The following is a 21,549-nucleotide window of genomic DNA, read 5'->3' on the forward strand; positions in this document are numbered from 1 at the left end:
AATGATACAAAGCAAGCGGGGTGCGTTTCTGTGCAGCTGTTAACTGAACAGCTGCTGCTTCAAGCCCACCCAGGGCTCATTCCGATTTCAACATCATGCCCCCTGAAGGTAGACTGGATTTCTTTGCGAAGCATTCACCTTTTGGACGTTTCAGGAAAGGTGCGTGTCGATGCCAGACTTGAAAAGCTTTCCATACAAAGAAACAACATAGTGCTTTTGATTGATGGGAAACGGCAAGAGCGGTTTGAGCAGCTCCGGCCTCTCAACCGCTTTACAATGTGATCGGCACCTCGGTAGCCAGTTTAGAAGGCTGAAAAGGATGCTGGAAGCACAGCGACGTTCTAAAACCAGCGCTTGAAAAGCATCTGCATACATAAAATGTCCATTTCCCCAAAGCTGAATCTGCATCTTCAGAAGATTGTCAGCTATACGTTTTCGTTCTTTGTTTCCTTTTTTTACGACAAGCTTTCGAGAAATGAACTGTCTATTGTGATGAAGGCTGCATTAGAAATTGTGCATCTAGCTTAGTTCAATGAAATCGGGAGGTGCACCTGTCTCAAGCGGATGGCTCTTTGCAGGCACACTACGGAAACCTGCGGGCGCAAGTTGGGAGAAGTGACTCTTGCAGAGTGTTGAGCTTCGAGAAGAGGGCTCCGCTCAGGAAGATATTTCCACATGTTGAAGAGTCGCTTTTCGCCCTTTCTTTCCCACATTTTTCCAGTGCGGTTATTGATCGCGTTCAAAATGTTTTCCCAACGTACGTGTTACCTGCAAAATCACAGTGAAACTGTTATGCCCAAAAGATTCCTAATAGTTATTGTATTAGAATAGCTCTCCAATTTCTTAGCCTTCGTACACGCAATGTTTAAGGAAACGCTAGAGTAAATGAAACTGTAAATAGACAGGAGCTCTTCTTAGTTTTCATACAAGTTATGATGGCTGCAGCTCCTATCTGCGTCCGGGTGACCGGAGCCAAGGGATTATCTGCGGAACCCTTGATTTATCTCTCGGGCAAGGAGCTAGATACGCCCTTTTCATCTCGGTTTGATCACACTTGTGCATTAAAACGCAGTGCTCGGTACCATCGAGGTGTAAGAGGTTCAAGGATGAGCGGGAAACTTTGTTAATAAGGAGACGGGCACCGCCCAACGTGGGGCTCGAACCCACGACCCTGAGATTAAGAGTCTCATGCTCTACCGACTGAGCTAGCCGGGCGCCGGTGGAGCTGGTGGTTAACTTGTCCCTGTTGACGGCAATTTGACAAGGTATACTTCCTGGCTTTTCATCATGTGCTGACCGGATTCGAGAGTAGCACACCCTGTTCTTTGTTGATTACTGTACCTCCAGCAGCGCAAATGTCAGTAATCATTGAAATGTACGACCTACAATCTCCTCAGCATGCCCGCGTGGACTCCTCAGTGATCATCCTTCTACGTTCTGCTGTAGTTTTCATGCAAGTGAAAACCGTGCTCCAAATAACAGCGGCACAGTTGTATCCTGCGGTAAGCATTCTTCTAATTCCATCGTTTTGCTCCAGGTAAAAGGTAGCGCATCATAGTGTTGATATTCCAAGGTTTCAGAGTCCGTATTGGATGGCTTGGATGCAGACATCGCTCAGAGCTCCCAGTATGATTTTCCCGAGTTCAGTTTTGCAGTGTTTTAGTGCTTTACTACTTCCAGTGGGCCTTTGAATGCTCTGCTAAGTAGAGACGTGACATAATTACTAATGCGACCGAGTGTGCTGGCTGTTCCTGGTTCGTAATGATTAACGCGAGAAATCAATATAAACATAACTGCTTCGATTTCGAGGTTCAGTTGAAGCTTTCAAAGAAACTATCAAAGACCTCAGAACAACCGAAGACACATTTGGTCATCTCCGTATTGGTGAAGATTAAAGAGTCCCGCAAGTGTCAAGCTTGCACAAACACACACGAGAGAGAAACTCAGGACAGAATTTAAAGAAAGGGAGATGCAGACTATTTGAAGGCACTTTGCTAACCCAATGGCATGCTTATGAATCGTGCATAGGACACACGTAGCAGAGGATGGTTTCGATCCATCGACCTCTGGGTTATGGGCCCAGCACGCTTCCGCTGCGCAACTCTGCTGACGGCCTCTCTGCGTGTGGCGCACAACTGCTCTTTTTATTTCCTACATAAGTGATGAAAGAGTTGAAAGTTTCAACGACAAACGCAGACGTCACTTTGAGCGCTTGGTGTTGTAGCACAAATCATCACATGCTGCTCTACACTGGATTATAAAAGCCGACACATTTTCCAAACATTTTAATGCTGGAGTCACACTGTAGTATTAATAACAGTGCGATACTCGAGGAGCGTAGTGGGATCGCGGTGGCTCATCAGACCGCCCCGGGACAGGGGGCCCGCGTCAGGATGGCCGAGCGGTCTAAGGCGCTGCGTTCAGGTCGCAGTCTCCCCTGGAGGCGTGGGTTCGAATCCCACTCCTGACAAAAAGCTTGCTCAGTGCCGTCTCCAGTCGGGTGCAAATGGGTGAAGCAGCCTGACGCAGGGAACGTGCGCCGATAGGCGTAGGTGTATCCCCTGCCTCTTCCGATTTAGCTCGTGCTCCATAGGATGGAAGCGGATGCTCTGGCTTTTTGACTCGAATATAACCTGATCACAACAGAAGGCCGTGCAGCCCAGTGCTGGTTTAAGAATGCCTCGTGTCTTCAGGCCCCTATTCCTTCAGGTTACCCCTTTGGAATAGTCGTCCGAAAAAGACGGGAAAGGAAAAGCATGTAAGCTCCCACACACTGCGTTAGCATTAGCGGTTGGAATCTGATGCGAGAAAAGCAACCTGGCTCGCCGTCAAGCAATCCATCCCTGGTCTCCCACGTGACAGGCGGGGATACGCACCACTATACTAACGAGGAGCGCTTGCTTGGCGCTTGAAGACACTTCCTCTTGCGGCTACTACTGTTTCCGGTTTCGTCTTTTCTTTTCATTCCTCCCAGAGGAGCGCATGAAAACGTTTCCATCTGCGCCATCCTCACCCCTCCAATGCTATGGTCCCTGCTCCTCCTGGTGCACTGCAAACACTCATTCAGCCGGTTCTTTCAGTTTGAATAATTAGGTCTTCAAAGGCTGGAAGTAGGGCGCAAAAGACATGCCAATGCCAAAAGCGTGGCTGTGTGCTTCCAGCTGTGAAATGTCACTGGTGGATGTTGAAGACATTACTTCCAAGGCAGCAGGTCCAAGCGATTTAGCGTTTGTACAAGAAGCAGGAAGAGAGAAACGGCACTCCGCCTTTTTCTGGGCAGGCCGAAGCGACAGGAGAAGGGCGCCGTAGTGGGCAGGATTCGAGCCGACGCGGGGAGACCCCAATGGCTTTCTAGCCCATCGCCTTAACCGCTCGGCCACGACTACAGGGAGCGCCGCCGCCGCCGGCTTGCGATCATTTAACACGGAGGGCGAGGCGGCGGCGGTAACCTTTTTCAATGTCGCTCTCCGCTTCCCCCCAAAAAAAAGCCAAATGACATGCTAGCACTCGGACACCCTTCAGAAGACTGAAGGGTGGCTTAAAGCTGGAAGGATTAGGTCTCCCCGTTCCGACGCGACAATCGAACTTCCTTAGGCAGAGAGAAAGCAACATCGAGGAGCGTCAACAAGACTTTAGAAGCTGCGCCACACGCCACTTTCAGTCGCAGACACAGCAGTTTTAAAGGCAGGAATCGCCTTTGCGAACGCCATGAGAAACAGAACGCAAGCTCAGGTCCTGCGGTTTAACAAACAGCCACGGCTTTCATGCGACTGGACATTTCTTTTCTGGAGCGAATTCACTTTCAACTTCAAGAAATTCACACAACTTGCGAAATACGAAATACAAATCTGGCTCATCGCTGCACAAGAAATACCGCCGGCTGGCAAGAAAATGACAACGGTGTTTTTCCTTAACGAAAAACTTCCCATGGAGAAAAACAACGGCTGTGCGTCTCTGTCGGCTTGATTCAGTTTAATGCAAGTATTCATTCTCCTCCTGGAAAATACAGCTTGCGAAAGATGAAATACAATTCTTGGCTTTTCTGGGTGAGTGCAGAAGAAATCCTGCCGGCTGGCAGAAGAATTCCAGCCTTTTTTACTCTTTAACCACAAACTTGCGAATGATACAAAGCAAGCGGGGTGCGTTTCTGTGCAGCTGTTAACTGAACAGCTGCTGCTTCAAGCCCACCCAGGGCTCATTCCGATTTCAACATCATGCCCCCTGAAGGTAGACTGGATTTCTTTGCGAAGCATTCACCTTTTGGACGTTTCAGGAAAGGTGCGTGTCGATGCCAGACTTGAAAAGCTTTCCATACAAAGAAACAACATAGTGCTTTTGATTGATGGGAAACGGCAAGAGCGGTTTGAGCAGCTCCGGCCTCTCAACCGCTTTACAATGTGATCGGCACCTCGGTAGCCAGTTTAGAAGGCTGAAAAGGATGCTGGAAGCACAGCGACGTTCTAAAACCAGCGCTTGAAAAGCATCTGCATACATAAAATGTCCATTTCCCCAAAGCTGAATCTGCATCTTCAGAAGATTGTCAGCTATACGTTTTCGTTCTTTGTTTCCTTTTTTTACGACAAGCTTTCGAGAAATGAACTGTCTATTGTGATGAAGGCTGCATTAGAAATTGTGCATCTAGCTTAGTTCAATGAAATCGGGAGGTGCACCTGTCTCAAGCGGATGGCTCTTTGCAGGCACACTACGGAAACCTGCGGGCGCAAGTTGGGAGAAGTGACTCTTGCAGAGTGTTGAGCTTCGAGAAGAGGGCTCCGCTCAGGAAGATATTTCCACATGTTGAAGAGTCGCTTTTCGCCCTTTCTTTCCCACATTTTTCCAGTGCGGTTATTGATCGCGTTCAAAATGTTTTCCCAACGTACGTGTTACCTGCAAAATCACAGTGAAACTGTTATGCCCAAAAGATTCCTAATAGTTATTGTATTAGAATAGCTCTCCAATTTCTTAGCCTTCGTACACGCAATGTTTAAGGAAACGCTAGAGTAAATGAAACTGTAAATAGACAGGAGCTCTTCTTAGTTTTCATACAAGTTATGATGGCTGCAGCTCCTATCTGCGTCCGGGTGACCGGAGCCAAGGGATTATCTGCGGAACCCTTGATTTATCTCTCGGGCAAGGAGCTAGATACGCCCTTTTCATCTCGGTTTGATCACACTTGTGCATTAAAACGCAGTGCTCGGTACCATCGAGGTGTAAGAGGTTCAAGGATGAGCGGGAAACTTTGTTAATAAGGAGACGGGCACCGCCCAACGTGGGGCTCGAACCCACGACCCTGAGATTAAGAGTCTCATGCTCTACCGACTGAGCTAGCCGGGCGCCGGTGGAGCTGGTGGTTAACTTGTCCCTGTTGACGGCAATTTGACAAGGTATACTTCCTGGCTTTTCATCATGTGCTGACCGGATTCGAGAGTAGCACACCCTGTTCTTTGTTGATTACTGTACCTCCAGCAGCGCAAATGTCAGTAATCATTGAAATGTACGACCTACAATCTCCTCAGCATGCCCGCGTGGACTCCTCAGTGATCATCCTTCTACGTTCTGCTGTAGTTTTCATGCAAGTGAAAACCGTGCTCCAAATAACAGCGGCACAGTTGTATCCTGCGGTAAGCATTCTTCTAATTCCATCGTTTTGCTCCAGGTAAAAGGTAGCGCATCATAGTGTTGATATTCCAAGGTTTCAGAGTCCGTATTGGATGGCTTGGATGCAGACATCGCTCAGAGCTCCCAGTATGATTTTCCCGAGTTCAGTTTTGCAGTGTTTTAGTGCTTTACTACTTCCAGTGGGCCTTTGAATGCTCTGCTAAGTAGAGACGTGACATAATTACTAATGCGACCGAGTGTGCTGGCTGTTCCTGGTTCGTAATGATTAACGCGAGAAATCAATATAAACATAACTGCTTCGATTTCGAGGTTCAGTTGAAGCTTTCAAAGAAACTATCAAAGACCTCAGAACAACCGAAGACACATTTGGTCATCTCCGTATTGGTGAAGATTAAAGAGTCCCGCAAGTGTCAAGCTTGCACAAACACACACGAGAGAGAAACTCAGGACAGAATTTAAAGAAAGGGAGATGCAGACTATTTGAAGGCACTTTGCTAACCCAATGGCATGCTTATGAATCGTGCATAGGACACACGTAGCAGAGGATGGTTTCGATCCATCGACCTCTGGGTTATGGGCCCAGCACGCTTCCGCTGCGCAACTCTGCTGACGGCCTCTCTGCGTGTGGCGCACAACTGCTCTTTTTATTTCCTACATAAGTGATGAAAGAGTTGAAAGTTTCAACGACAAACGCAGACGTCACTTTGAGCGCTTGGTGTTGTAGCACAAATCATCACATGCTGCTCTACACTGGATTATAAAAGCCGACACATTTTCCAAACATTTTAATGCTGGAGTCACACTGTAGTATTAATAACAGTGCGATACTCGAGGAGCGTAGTGGGATCGCGGTGGCTCATCAGACCGCCCCGGGACAGGGGGCCCGCGTCAGGATGGCCGAGCGGTCTAAGGCGCTGCGTTCAGGTCGCAGTCTCCCCTGGAGGCGTGGGTTCGAATCCCACTCCTGACAAAAAGCTTGCTCAGTGCCGTCTCCAGTCGGGTGCAAATGGGTGAAGCAGCCTGACGCAGGGAACGTGCGCCGATAGGCGTAGGTGTATCCCCTGCCTCTTCCGATTTAGCTCGTGCTCCATAGGATGGAAGCGGATGCTCTGGCTTTTTGACTCGAATATAACCTGATCACAACAGAAGGCCGTGCAGCCCAGTGCTGGTTTAAGAATGCCTCGTGTCTTCAGGCCCCTATTCCTTCAGGTTACCCCTTTGGAATAGTCGTCCGAAAAAGACGGGAAAGGAAAAGCATGTAAGCTCCCACACACTGCGTTAGCATTAGCGGTTGGAATCTGATGGGAGAAAAGCAACCTGGCTCGCCGTCAAGCAATCCATCCCTGGTCTCCCACGTGACAGGCGGGGATACGCACCACTATACTAACGAGGAGCGCTTGCTTGGCGCTTGAAGACACTTCCTCTTGCGGCTACTACTGTTTCCGGTTTCGTCTTTTCTTTTCATTCCTCCCAGAGGAGCGCATGAAAACGTTTCCATCTGCGCCATCCTCACCCCTCCAATGCTATGGTCCCTGCTCCTCCTGGTGCACTGCAAACACTCATTCAGCCGGTTCTTTCAGTTTGAATAATTAGGTCTTCAAAGGCTGGAAGTAGGGCGCAAAAGACATGCCAATGCCAAAAGCGTGGCTGTGTGCTTCCAGCTGTGAAATGTCACTGGTGGATGTTGAAGACATTACTTCCAAGGCAGCAGGTCCAAGCGATTTAGCGTTTGTACAAGAAGCAGGAAGAGAGAAACGGCACTCCGCCTTTTTCTGGGCAGGCCGAAGCGACAGGAGAAGGGCGCCGTAGTGGGCAGGATTCGAGCCGACGCGGGGAGACCCCAATGGCTTTCTAGCCCATCGCCTTAACCGCTCGGCCACGACTACAGGGAGCGCCGCCGCCGCCGGCTTGCGATCATTTAACACGGAGGGCGAGGCGGCGGCGGTAACCTTTTTCAATGTCGCTCTCCGCTTCCCCCCAAAAAAAAGCCAAATGACATGCTAGCACTCGGACACCCTTCAGAAGACTGAAGGGTGGCTTAAAGCTGGAAGGATTAGGTCTCCCCGTTCCGACGCGACAATCGAACTTCCTTAGGCAGAGAGAAAGCAACATCGAGGAGCGTCAACAAGACTTTAGAAGCTGCGCCACACGCCACTTTCAGTCGCAGACACAGCAGTTTTAAAGGCAGGAATCGCCTTTGCGAACGCCATGAGAAACAGAACGCAAGCTCAGGTCCTGCGGTTTAACAAACAGCCACGGCTTTCATGCGACTGGACATTTCTTTTCTGGAGCGAATTCACTTTCAACTTCAAGAAATTCACACAACTTGCGAAATACGAAATACAAATCTGGCTCATCGCTGCACAAGAAATACCGCCGGCTGGCAAGAAAATGACAACGGTGTTTTTCCTTAACGAAAAACTTCCCATGGAGAAAAACAACGGCTGTGCGTCTCTGTCGGCTTGATTCAGTTTAATGCAAGTATTCATTCTCCTCCTGGAAAATACAGCTTGCGAAAGATGAAATACAATTCTTGGCTTTTCTGGGTGAGTGCAGAAGAAATCCTGCCGGCTGGCAGAAGAATTCCAGCCTTTTTTACTCTTTAACCACAAACTTGCGAATGATACAAAGCAAGCGGGGTGCGTTTCTGTGCAGCTGTTAACTGAACAGCTGCTGCTTCAAGCCCACCCAGGGCTCATTCCGATTTCAACATCATGCCCCCTGAAGGTAGACTGGATTTCTTTGCGAAGCATTCACCTTTTGGACGTTTCAGGAAAGGTGCGTGTCGATGCCAGACTTGAAAAGCTTTCCATACAAAGAAACAACATAGTGCTTTTGATTGATGGGAAACGGCAAGAGCGGTTTGAGCAGCTCCGGCCTCTCAACCGCTTTACAATGTGATCGGCACCTCGGTAGCCAGTTTAGAAGGCTGAAAAGGATGCTGGAAGCACAGCGACGTTCTAAAACCAGCGCTTGAAAAGCATCTGCATACATAAAATGTCCATTTCCCCAAAGCTGAATCTGCATCTTCAGAAGATTGTCAGCTATACGTTTTCGTTCTTTGTTTCCTTTTTTTACGACAAGCTTTCGAGAAATGAACTGTCTATTGTGATGAAGGCTGCATTAGAAATTGTGCATCTAGCTTAGTTCAATGAAATCGGGAGGTGCACCTGTCTCAAGCGGATGGCTCTTTGCAGGCACACTACGGAAACCTGCGGGCGCAAGTTGGGAGAAGTGACTCTTGCAGAGTGTTGAGCTTCGAGAAGAGGGCTCCGCTCAGGAAGATATTTCCACATGTTGAAGAGTCGCTTTTCGCCCTTTCTTTCCCACATTTTTCCAGTGCGGTTATTGATCGCGTTCAAAATGTTTTCCCAACGTACGTGTTACCTGCAAAATCACAGTGAAACTGTTATGCCCAAAAGATTCCTAATAGTTATTGTATTAGAATAGCTCTCCAATTTCTTAGCCTTCGTACACGCAATGTTTAAGGAAACGCTAGAGTAAATGAAACTGTAAATAGACAGGAGCTCTTCTTAGTTTTCATACAAGTTATGATGGCTGCAGCTCCTATCTGCGTCCGGGTGACCGGAGCCAAGGGATTATCTGCGGAACCCTTGATTTATCTCTCGGGCAAGGAGCTAGATACGCCCTTTTCATCTCGGTTTGATCACACCTGTGCATTAAAACGCAGTGCTCGGTACCATAGAGGTGTAAGAGGTTCAAGGATGAGCGGGAAACTTTGTTAATAAGGAGACGGGCACCGCCCAACGTGGGGCTCGAACCCACGACCCTGAGATTAAGAGTCTCATGCTCTACCGACTGAGCTAGCCGGGCGCCGGTGGAGCTGGTGGTTAACTTGTCCCTGTTGACGGCAATTTGACAAGGTATACTTCCTGGCTTTTCATCATGTGCTGACCGGATTCGAGAGTAGCACACCCTGTTCTTTGTTGATTACTGTACCTCCAGCAGCGCAAATGTCAGTAATCATTGAAATGTACGACCTACAATCTCCTCAGCATGCCCGCGTGGACTCCTCAGTGATCATCCTTCTACGTTCTGCTGTAGTTTTCATGCAAGTGAAAACCGTGCTCCAAATAACAGCGGCACAGTTGTATCCTGCGGTAAGCATTCTTCTAATTCCATCGTTTTGCTCCAGGTAAAAGGTAGCGCATCATAGTGTTGATATTCCAAGGTTTCAGAGTCCGTATTGGATGGCTTGGATGCAGACATCGCTCAGAGCTCCCAGTATGATTTTCCCGAGTTCAGTTTTGCAGTGTTTTAGTGCTTTACTACTTCCAGTGGGCCTTTGAATGCTCTGCTAAGTAGAGACGTGACATAATTACTAATGCGACCGAGTGTGCTGGCTGTTCCTGGTTCGTAATGATTAACGCGAGAAATCAATATAAACATAACTGCTTCGATTTCGAGGTTCAGTTGAAGCTTTCAAAGAAACTATCAAAGACCTCAGAACAACCGAAGACACATTTGGTCATCTCCGTATTGGTGAAGATTAAAGAGTCCCGCAAGTGTCAAGCTTGCACAAACACACACGAGAGAGAAACTCAGGACAGAATTTAAAGAAAGGGAGATGCAGACTATTTGAAGGCACTTTGCTAACCCAATGGCATGCTTATGAATCGTGCATAGGACACACGTAGCAGAGGATGGTTTCGATCCATCGACCTCTGGGTTATGGGCCCAGCACGCTTCCGCTGCGCAACTCTGCTGACGGCCTCTCTGCGTGTGGCGCACAACTGCTCTTTTTATTTCCTACATAAGTGATGAAAGAGTTGAAAGTTTCAACGACAAACGCAGACGTCACTTTGAGCGCTTGGTGTTGTAGCACAAATCATCACATGCTGCTCTACACTGGATTATAAAAGCCGACACATTTTCCAAACATTTTAATGCTGGAGTCACACTGTAGTATTAATAACAGTGCGATACTCGAGGAGCGTAGTGGGATCGCGGTGGCTCATCAGACCGCCCCGGGACAGGGGGCCCGCGTCAGGATGGCCGAGCGGTCTAAGGCGCTGCGTTCAGGTCGCAGTCTCCCCTGGAGGCGTGGGTTCGAATCCCACTCCTGACAAAAAGCTTGCTCAGTGCCGTCTCCAGTCGGGTGCAAATGGGTGAAGCAGCCTGACGCAGGGAACGTGCGCCGATAGGCGTAGGTGTATCCCCTGCCTCTTCCGATTTAGCTCGTGCTCCATAGGATGGAAGCGGATGCTCTGGCTTTTTGACTCGAATATAACCTGATCACAACAGAAGGCCGTGCAGCCCAGTGCTGGTTTAAGAATGCCTCGTGTCTTCAGGCCCCTATTCCTTCAGGTTACCCCTTTGGAATAGTCGTCCGAAAAAGACGGGAAAGGAAAAGCATGTAAGCTCCCACACACTGCGTTAGCATTAGCGGTTGGAATCTGATGGGAGAAAAGCAACCTGGCTCGCCGTCAAGCAATCCATCCCTGGTCTCCCACGTGACAGGCGGGGATACGCACCACTATACTAACGAGGAGCGCTTGCTTGGCGCTTGAAGACACTTCCTCTTGCGGCTACTACTGTTTCCGGTTTCGTCTTTTCTTTTCATTCCTCCCAGAGGAGCGCATGAAAACGTTTCCATCTGCGCCATCCTCACCCCTCCAATGCTATGGTCCCTGCTCCTCCTGGTGCACTGCAAACACTCATTCAGCCGGTTCTTTCAGTTTGAATAATTAGGTCTTCAAAGGCTGGAAGTAGGGCGCAAAAGACATGCCAATGCCAAAAGCGTGGCTGTGTGCTTCCAGCTGTGAAATGTCACTGGTGGATGTTGAAGACATTACTTCCAAGGCAGCAGGTCCAAGCGATTTAGCGTTTGTACAAGAAGCAGGAAGAGAGAAACGGCACTCCGCCTTTTTCTGGGCAGGCCGAAGCGACAGGAGAAGGGCGCCGTAGTGGGCAGGATTCGAGCCGACGCGGGGAGACCCCAATGGCTTTCTAGCCCATCGCCTTAACCGCTCGGCCACGACTACAGGGAGCGCCGCCGCCGCCGGCTTGCGATCATTTAACACGGAGGGCGAGGCGGCGGCGGTAACCTTTTTCAATGTCGCTCTCCGCTTCCCCCCAAAAAAAAGCCAAATGACATGCTAGCACTCGGACACCCTTCAGAAGACTGAAGGGTGGCTTAAAGCTGGAAGGATTAGGTCTCCCCGTTCCGACGCGACAATCGAACTTCCTTAGGCAGAGAGAAAGCAACATCGAGGAGCGTCAACAAGACTTTAGAAGCTGCGCCACACGCCACTTTCAGTCGCAGACACAGCAGTTTTAAAGGCAGGAATCGCCTTTGCGAACGCCATGAGAAACAGAACGCAAGCTCAGGTCCTGCGGTTTAACAAACAGCCACGGCTTTCATGCGACTGGACATTTCTTTTCTGGAGCGAATTCACTTTCAACTTCAAGAAATTCACACAACTTGCGAAATACGAAATACAAATCTGGCTCATCGCTGCACAAGAAATACCGCCGGCTGGCAAGAAAATGACAACGGTGTTTTTCCTTAACGAAAAACTTCCCATGGAGAAAAACAACGGCTGTGCGTCTCTGTCGGCTTGATTCAGTTTAATGCAAGTATTCATTCTCCTCCTGGAAAATACAGCTTGCGAAAGATGAAATACAATTCTTGGCTTTTCTGGGTGAGTGCAGAAGAAATCCTGCCGGCTGGCAGAAGAATTCCAGCCTTTTTTACTCTTTAACCACAAACTTGCGAATGATACAAAGCAAGCGGGGTGCGTTTCTGTGCAGCTGTTAACTGAACAGCTGCTGCTTCAAGCCCACCCAGGGCTCATTCCGATTTCAACATCATGCCCCCTGAAGGTAGACTGGATTTCTTTGCGAAGCATTCACCTTTTGGACGTTTCAGGAAAGGTGCGTGTCGATGCCAGACTTGAAAAGCTTTCCATACAAAGAAACAACATAGTGCTTTTGATTGATGGGAAACGGCAAGAGCGGTTTGAGCAGCTCCGGCCTCTCAACCGCTTTACAATGTGATCGGCACCTCGGTAGCCAGTTTAGAAGGCTGAAAAGGATGCTGGAAGCACAGCGACGTTCTAAAACCAGCGCTTGAAAAGCATCTGCATACATAAAATGTCCATTTCCCCAAAGCTGAATCTGCATCTTCAGAAGATTGTCAGCTATACGTTTTCGTTCTTTGTTTCCTTTTTTTACGACAAGCTTTCGAGAAATGAACTGTCTATTGTGATGAAGGCTGCATTAGAAATTGTGCATCTAGCTTAGTTCAATGAAATCGGGAGGTGCACCTGTCTCAAGCGGATGGCTCTTTGCAGGCACACTACGGAAACCTGCGGGCGCAAGTTGGGAGAAGTGACTCTTGCAGAGTGTTGAGCTTCGAGAAGAGGGCTCCGCTCAGGAAGATATTTCCACATGTTGAAGAGTCGCTTTTCGCCCTTTCTTTCCCACATTTTTCCAGTGCGGTTATTGATCGCGTTCAAAATGTTTTCCCAACGTACGTGTTACCTGCAAAATCACAGTGAAACTGTTATGCCCAAAAGATTCCTAATAGTTATTGTATTAGAATAGCTCTCCAATTTCTTAGCCTTCGTACACGCAATGTTTAAGGAAACGCTAGAGTAAATGAAACTGTAAATAGACAGGAGCTCTTCTTAGTTTTCATACAAGTTATGATGGCTGCAGCTCCTATCTGCGTCCGGGTGACCGGAGCCAAGGGATTATCTGCGGAACCCTTGATTTATCTCTCGGGCAAGGAGCTAGATACGCCCTTTTCATCTCGATTTGATCACACCTGTGCATTAAAACGCAGTGCTCGGTACCATCGAGGTGTAAGAGGTTCAAGGATGAGCGGGAAACTTTGTTAATAAGGAGACGGGCACCGCCCAACGTGGGGCTCGAACCCACGACCCTGAGATTAAGAGTCTCATGCTCTACCGACTGAGCTAGCCGGGCGCCGGTGGAGCTGGTGGTTAACTTGTCCCTGTTGACGGCAATTTGACAAGGTATACTTCCTGGCTTTTCATCATGTGCTGACCGGATTCGAGAGTAGCACACCCTGTTCTTTGTTGATTACTGTACCTCCAGCAGCGCAAATGTCAGTAATCATTGAAATGTACGACCTACAATCTCCTCAGCATGCCCGCGTGGACTCCTCAGTGATCATCCTTCTACGTTCTGCTGTAGTTTTCATGCAAGTGAAAACCGTGCTCCAAATAACAGCGGCACAGTTGTATCCTGCGGTAAGCATTCTTCTAATTCCATCGTTTTGCTCCAGGTAAAAGGTAGCGCATCATAGTGTTGATATTCCAAGGTTTCAGAGTCCGTATTGGATGGCTTGGATGCAGACATCGCTCAGAGCTCCCAGTATGATTTTCCCGAGTTCAGTTTTGCAGTGTTTTAGTGCTTTACTACTTCCAGTGGGCCTTTGAATGCTCTGCTAAGTAGAGACGTGACATAATTACTAATGCGACCGAGTGTGCTGGCTGTTCCTGGTTCGTAATGATTAACGCGAGAAATCAATATAAACATAACTGCTTCGATTTCGAGGTTCAGTTGAAGCTTTCAAAGAAACTATCAAAGACCTCAGAACAACCGAAGACACATTTGGTCATCTCCGTATTGGTGAAGATTAAAGAGTCCCGCAAGTGTCAAGCTTGCACAAACACACACGAGAGAGAAACTCAGGACAGAATTTAAAGAAAGGGAGATGCAGACTATTTGAAGGCACTTTGCTAACCCAATGGCATGCTTATGAATCGTGCATAGGACACACGTAGCAGAGGATGGTTTCGATCCATCGACCTCTGGGTTATGGGCCCAGCACGCTTCCGCTGCGCCACTCTGCTGACGGCCTCTCTGCGTGTGGCGCACAACTGCTCTTTTTATTTCCTACATAAGTGATGAAAGAGTTGAAAGTTTCAACGACAAACGCAGACGTCACTTTGAGCGCTTGGTGTTGTAGCACAAATCATCACATGCTGCTCTACACTGGATTATAAAAGCCGACACATTTTCCAAACATTTTAATGCTGGAGTCACACTGTAGTATTAATAACAGTGCGATACTCGAGGAGCGTAGTGGGATCGCGGTGGCTCATCAGACCGCCCCGGGACAGGGGGCCCGCGTCAGGATGGCCGAGCGGTCTAAGGCGCTGCGTTCAGGTCGCAGTCTCCCCTGGAGGCGTGGGTTCGAATCCCACTCCTGACAAAAAGCTTGCTCAGTGCCGTCTCCAGTCGGGTGCAAATGGGTGAAGCAGCCTGACGCAGGGAACGTGCGCCGATAGGCGTAGGTGTATCCCCTGCCTCTTCCGATTTAGCTCGTGCTCCATAGGATGGAAGCGGATGCTCTGGCTTTTTGACTCGAATATAACCTGATCACAACAGAAGGCCGTGCAGCCCAGTGCTGGTTTAAGAATGCCTCGTGTCTTCAGGCCCCTATACCTTCAGGTTACCCCTTTGGAATAGTCGTCCGAAAAAGACGGGAAAGGAAAAGCATGTAAGCTCCCACACACTGCGTTAGCATTAGCGGTTGGAATCTGATGGGAGAAAAGCAACCTGGCTCGCCGTCAAGCAATCCATCCCTGGTCTCCCACGTGACAGGCGGGGATACGCACCACTATACTAACGAGGAGCGCTTGCTTGGCGCTTGAAGACACTTCCTCTTGCGGCTACTACTGTTTCCGGTTTCGTCTTTTCTTTTCATTCCTCCCAGAGGAGCGCATGAAAACGTTTCCATCTGCGCCATCCTCACCCCTCCAATGCTATGGTCCCTGCTCCTCCTGGTGCACTGCAAACACTCATTCAGCCGGTTCTTTCAGTTTGAATAATTAGGTCTTCAAAGGCTGGAAGTAGGGCGCAAAAGACATGCCAATGCCAAAAGCGTGGCTGTGTGCTTCCAGCTGTGAAATGTCACTGGTGGATGTTGAAGACATTACTTCCAAGGCAGCAGGTCCAAGCGATTTAGCGTTTGTACAAGAAGCAGGAAGAGAGAAACGGCACTCCGCCTTTTTCTGGGCAGGCCGAAGCGACAGGAGAAGGGCGCCGTAGTGGGCAGGATTCGAGCCGACGCGGGGAGACCCCAATGGCTTTCTAGCCCATCGCCTTAACCGCTCGGCCACGACTACAGGGAGCGCCGCCGCCGCCGGCTTGCGATCATTTAACACGGAGGGCGAGGCGGCGGCGGTAACCTTTTTCAATGTCGCTCTCCGCTTCCCCCCAAAAAAAAGCCAAATGACATGCTAGCACTCGGACACCCTTCAGAAGACTGAAGGGTGGCTTAAAGCTGGAAGGATTAGGTCTCCCCGTTCCGACGCGACAATCGAACTTCCTTAGGCAGAGAGAAAGCAACATCGAGGAGCGTCAACAAGACTTTAGAAGCTGCGCCACACGCCACTTTCAGTCGCAGTCACAGCAGTTTTAAAGGCAGGAATCGCCTTTGCGAACGCCATGAGAAACAGAACGCAAGCTCAGGTCCTGCGGTTTAACAAACAGCCACGGCTTTCATGCGACTGGACATTTCTTTTCTGGAGCGAATTCACTTTCAACTTCAAGAAATTCACACAACTTGCGAAATACGAAATACAAATCTGGCTCATCGCTGCACAAGAAATACCGCCGGCTGGCAAGAAAATGACAACGGTGTTTTTCCTTAACGAAAAACTTCCCATGGAGAAAAACAACGGCTGTGCGTCTCTGTCGGCTTGATTCAGTTTAATGCAAGTATTCATTCTCCTCCTGGAAAATACAGCTTGCGAAAGATGAAATACAATTCTTGGCTTTTCTGGGTGAGTGCAGAAGAAATCCTGCCGGCTGGCAGAAGAATTCCAGCCTTTTTTACTCTTTAACCACAAACTTGCGAATGATACAAAGCAAGCGGGGTGCGTTTCTGTGCAGCTGTTAACTGAACAGCTGCTGCTTCAAGCCCACCCAGGGCTCATTCCGATTTCAACATCATGCCCCCTGAAGGTAGACTGGATTTCTTTGCGAAGCATTCACCTTTTGGACGTTTCAGGAAAGGTGCGTGTCGATGCCAGACTTGAAAAGCTTTCCATACAAAGAAACAACATAGTGCTTTTGATTGATGGGAAACGGCAAGAGCGGTTTGAGCAGCTCCGGCCTCTCAACCGCTTTACAATGTGATCGGCACCTCGGTAGCCAGTTTAGAAGGCTGAAAAGGATGCTGGAAGCACAGCGACGTTCTAAAACCAGCGCTTGAAAAGCATCTGCATACATAAAATGTCCATTTCCCCAAAGCTGAATCTGCATCTTCAGAAGATTGTCAGCTATACGTTTTCGTTCTTTGTTTCCTTTTTTTACGACAAGCTTTCGAGAAATGAACTGTCTATTGTGATGAAGGCTGCATTAGAAATTGTGCATCTAGCTTAGTTCAATGAAATCGGGAGGTGCACCTGTCTCAAGCGGATGGCTCTTTGCAGGCACACTACGGAAACCTGCGGGCGCAAGTTGGGAGAAGTGACTCTTGCAGAGTGTTGAGCTTCGAGAAGAGGGCTCCGCTCAGGAAGATATTTCCACATGTTGAAGAGTCGCTTTTCGCCCTTTCTTTCCCACATTTTTCCAGTGCGGTTATTGATCGCGTTCAAAATGTTTTCCCAACGTACGTGTTACCTGCAAAATCACAGTGAAACTGTTATGCCCAAAAGATTCCTAATAGTTATTGTATTAGAATAGCTCTCCAATTTCTTAGCCTTCGTACACGCAATGTTTAAGGAAACGCTAGAGTAAATGAAACTGTAAATAGACAGGAGCTCTTCTTAGTTTTCATACAAGTTATGATGGCTGCAGCTCCTATCTGCGTCCGGGTGACCGGAGCCAAGGGATTATCTGCGGAACCCTTGATTTATCTCTCGGGCAAGGAGCTAGATACGCCCTTTTCATCTCGATTTGATCACACCTGTGCATTAAAACGCAGTGCTCGGTACCATCGAGGTGTAAGAGGTTCAAGGATGAGCGGGAAACTTTGTTAATAAGGAGACGGGCACCGCCCAACGTGGGGCTCGAACCCACGACCCTGAGATTAAGAGTCTCATGCTCTACCGACTGAGCTAGCCGGGCGCCGGTGGAGCTGGTGGTTAACTTGTCCCTGTTGACGGCAATTTGACAAGGTATACTTCCTGGCTTTTCATCATGTGCTGACCGGATTCGAGAGTAGCACACCCTGTTCTTTGTTGATTACTGTACCTCCAGCAGCGCAAATGTCAGTAATCATTGAAATGTACGACCTACAATCTCCTCAGCATGCCCGCGTGGACTCCTCAGTGATCATCCTTCTACGTTCTGCTGTAGTTTTCATGCAAGTGAAAACCGTGCTCCAAATAACAGCGGCACAGTTGTATCCTGCGGTAAGCATTCTTCTAATTCCATCGTTTTGCTCCAGGTAAAAGGTAGCGCATCATAGTGTTGATATTCCAAGGTTTCAGAGTCCGTATTGGATGGCTTGGATGCAGACATCGCTCAGAGCTCCCAGTATGATTTTCCCGAGTTCAGTTTTGCAGTGTTTTAGTGCTTTACTACTTCCAGTGGGCCTTTGAATGCTCTGCTAAGTAGAGACGTGACATAATTACTAATGCGACCGAGTGTGCTGGCTGTTCCTGGTTCGTAATGATTAACGCGAGAAATCAATATAAACATAACTGCTTCGATTTCGAGGTTCAGTTGAAGCTTTCAAAGAAACTATCAAAGACCTCAGAACAACCGAAGACACATTTGGTCATCTCCGTATTGGTGAAGATTAAAGAGTCCCGCAAGTGTCAAGCTTGCACAAACACACACGAGAGAGAAACTCAGGACAGAATTTAAAGAAAGGGAGATGCAGACTATTTGAAGGCACTTTGCTAACCCAATGGCATGCTTATGAATCGTGCATAGGACACACGTAGCAGAGGATGGTTTCGATCCATCGACCTCTGGGTTATGGGCCCAGCACGCTTCCGCTGCGCCACTCTGCTGACGGCCTCTCTGCGTGTGGCGCACAACTGCTCTTTTTATTTCCTACATAAGTGATGAAAGAGTTGAAAGTTTCAACGACAAACGCAGACGTCACTTTGAGCGCTTGGTGTTGTAGCACAAATCATCACATGCTGCTCTACACTGGATTATAAAAGCCGACACATTTTCCAAACATTTTAATGCTGGAGTCACACTGTAGTATTAATAACAGTGCGATACTCGAGGAGCGTAGTGGGATCGCGGTGGCTCATCAGACCGCCCCGGGACAGGGGGCCCGCGTCAGGATGGCCGAGCGGTCTAAGGCGCTGCGTTCAGGTCGCAGTCTCCCCTGGAGGCGTGGGTTCGAATCCCACTCCTGACAAAAAGCTTGCTCAGTGCCGTCTCCAGTCGGGTGCAAATGGGTGAAGCAGCCTGACGCAGGGAACGTGCGCCGATAGGCGTAGGTGTATCCCCTGCCTCTTCCGATTTAGCTCGTGCTCCATAGGATGGAAGCGGATGCTCTGGCTTTTTGACTCGAATATAACCTGATCACAACAGAAGGCCGTGCAGCCCAGTGCTGGTTTAAGAATGCCTCGTGTCTTCAGGCCCCTATACCTTCAGGTTACCCCTTTGGAATAGTCGTCCGAAAAAGACGGGAAAGGAAAAGCATGTAAGCTCCCACACACTGCGTTAGCATTAGCGGTTGGAATCTGATGGGAGAAAAGCAACCTGGCTCGCCGTCAAGCAATCCATCCCTGGTCTCCCACGTGACAGGCGGGGATACGCACCACTATACTAACGAGGAGCGCTTGCTTGGCGCTTGAAGACACTTCCTCTTGCGGCTACTACTGTTTCCGGTTTCGTCTTTTCTTTTCATTCCTCCCAGAGGAGCGCATGAAAACGTTTCCATCTGCGCCATCCTCACCCCTCCAATGCTATGGTCCCTGCTCCTCCTGGTGCACTGCAAACACTCATTCAGCCGGTTCTTTCAGTTTGAATAATTAGGTCTTCAAAGGCTGGAAGTAGGGCGCAAAAGACATGCCAATGCCAAAAGCGTGGCTGTGTGCTTCCAGCTGTGAAATGTCACTGGTGGATGTTGAAGACATTACTTCCAAGGCAGCAGGTCCAAGCGATTTAGCGTTTGTACAAGAAGCAGGAAGAGAGAAACGGCACTCCGCCTTTTTCTGGGCAGGCCGAAGCGACAGGAGAAGGGCGCCGTAGTGGGCAGGATTCGAGCCGACGCGGGGAGACCCCAATGGCTTTCTAGCCCATCGCCTTAACCGCTCGGCCACGACTACAGGGAGCGCCGCCGCCGCCGGCTTGCGATCATTTAACACGGAGGGCGAGGCGGCGGCGGTAACCTTTTTCAATGTCGCTCTCCGCTTCCCCCCAAAAAAAAGCCAAATGACATGCTAGCACTCGGACACCCTTCAGAAGACTGAAGGGTGGCTTAAAGCTGGAAGGATTAGGTCTCCCCGTTCCGACGCGACAATCGAACTTCCTTAGGCAGAGAGAAAGCAACATCGAGGAGCGTCAACAAGACTTTAGAAGCTGCGCCACACGCCACTTTCAGTCGCAGTCACAGCAGTTTTAAAGGCAGGAATCGCCTTTGCGAACGCCATGAGAAACAGAACGCAAGCTCAGGTCCTGCGGTTTAACAAACAGCCACGGCTTTCATGCGACTGGACATTTCTTTTCTGGAGCGAATTCACTTTCAACTTCAAGAAATTCACACAACTTGCGAAATACGAAATACAAATCTGGCTCATCGCTGCACAAGAAATACCGCCGGCTGGCAAGAAAATGACAACGGTGTTTTTCCTTAACGAAAAACTTCCCATGGAGAAAAACAACGGCTGTGCGTCTCTGTCGGCTTGATTCAGTTTAATGCAAGTATTCATTCTCCTCCTGGAAAATACAGCTTGCGAAAGATGAAATACAATTCTTGGCTTTTCTGGGTGAGTGCAGAAGAAATCCTGCCGGCTGGCAGAAGAATTCCAGCCTTTTTTACTCTTTAACCACAAACTTGCGAATGATACAAAGCAAGCGGGGTGCGTTTCTGTGCAGCTGTTAACTGAACAGCTGCTGCTTCAAGCCCACCCAGGGCTCATTCCGATTTCAACATCATGCCCCCTGAAGGTAGACTGGATTTCTTTGCGAAGCATTCACCTTTTGGACGTTTCAGGAAAGGTGCGTGTCGATGCCAGACTTGAAAAGCTTTCCATACAAAGAAACAACATAGTGCTTTTGATTGATGGGAAACGGCAAGAGCGGTTTGAGCAGCTCCGGCCTCTCAACCGCTTTACAATGTGATCGGCACCTCGGTAGCCAGTTTAGAAGGCTGAAAAGGATGCTGGAAGCACAGCGACGTTCTAAAACCAGCGCTTGAAAAGCATCTGCATACATAAAATGTCCATTTCCCCAAAGCTGAATCTGCATCTTCAGAAGATTGTCAGCTATACGTTTTCGTTCTTTGTTTCCTTTTTTTACGACAAGCTTTCGAGAAATGAACTGTCTATTGTGATGAAGGCTGCATTAGAAATTGTGCATCTAGCTTAGTTCAATGAAATCGGGAGGTGCACCTGTCTCAAGCGGATGGCTCTTTGCAGGCACACTACGGAAACCTGCGGGCGCAAGTTGGGAGAAGTGACTCTTGCAGAGTGTTGAGCTTCGAGAAGAGGGCTCCGCTCAGGAAGATATTTCCACATGTTGAAGAGTCGCTTTTCGCCCTTTCTTTCCCACATTTTTCCAGTGCGGTTATTGATCGCGTTCAAAATGTTTTCCCAACGTACGTGTTACCTGCAAAATCACAGTGAAACTGTTATGCCCAAAAGATTCCTAATAGTTATTGTATTAGAATAGCTCTCCAATTTCTTAGCCTTCGTACACGCAATGTTTAAGGAAACGCTAGAGTAAATGAAACTGTAAATAGACAGGAGCTCTTCTTAGTTTTCATACAAGTTATGATGGCTGCAGCTCCTATCT

At 48.7% G+C, this 21,549-nt stretch overlaps 5 non-coding genes across 5 annotated transcripts; all 5 read right to left on the bottom strand.

Moving 5' to 3' along the window:
- Positions 1–1,142: 1,142 nt before the first annotated feature.
- trnak-cuu (transfer RNA lysine (anticodon CUU)) lies at positions 1,143–1,215 on the bottom strand. The gene has a single exon. It is a non-coding gene; the product is annotated as a tRNA-Lys (tRNA).
- Positions 1,216–5,261: 4,046 nt separating this feature from the next.
- trnak-cuu (transfer RNA lysine (anticodon CUU)) lies at positions 5,262–5,334 on the bottom strand. The gene has a single exon. It is a non-coding gene; the product is annotated as a tRNA-Lys (tRNA).
- A 4,046-nt stretch (positions 5,335–9,380) lies between these two features.
- On the bottom strand, positions 9,381–9,453 carry trnak-cuu (transfer RNA lysine (anticodon CUU)). Its single transcript has one exon. It is a non-coding gene; the product is annotated as a tRNA-Lys (tRNA).
- Positions 9,454–13,499: 4,046 nt separating this feature from the next.
- On the bottom strand, positions 13,500–13,572 carry trnak-cuu (transfer RNA lysine (anticodon CUU)). The gene has a single exon. It is a non-coding gene; the product is annotated as a tRNA-Lys (tRNA).
- Positions 13,573–17,618: 4,046 nt separating this feature from the next.
- On the bottom strand, positions 17,619–17,691 carry trnak-cuu (transfer RNA lysine (anticodon CUU)). The gene has a single exon. It is a non-coding gene; the product is annotated as a tRNA-Lys (tRNA).
- Between the last annotated feature and the right edge of the window lie 3,858 nt (positions 17,692–21,549).

Source organism: Lepisosteus oculatus, unplaced genomic scaffold, assembly GCF_040954835.1.
Source record: "Lepisosteus oculatus isolate fLepOcu1 unplaced genomic scaffold, fLepOcu1.hap2 HAP2_SCAFFOLD_39, whole genome shotgun sequence".
Taxonomy (NCBI): domain Eukaryota; kingdom Metazoa; phylum Chordata; class Actinopteri; order Semionotiformes; family Lepisosteidae; genus Lepisosteus; species Lepisosteus oculatus.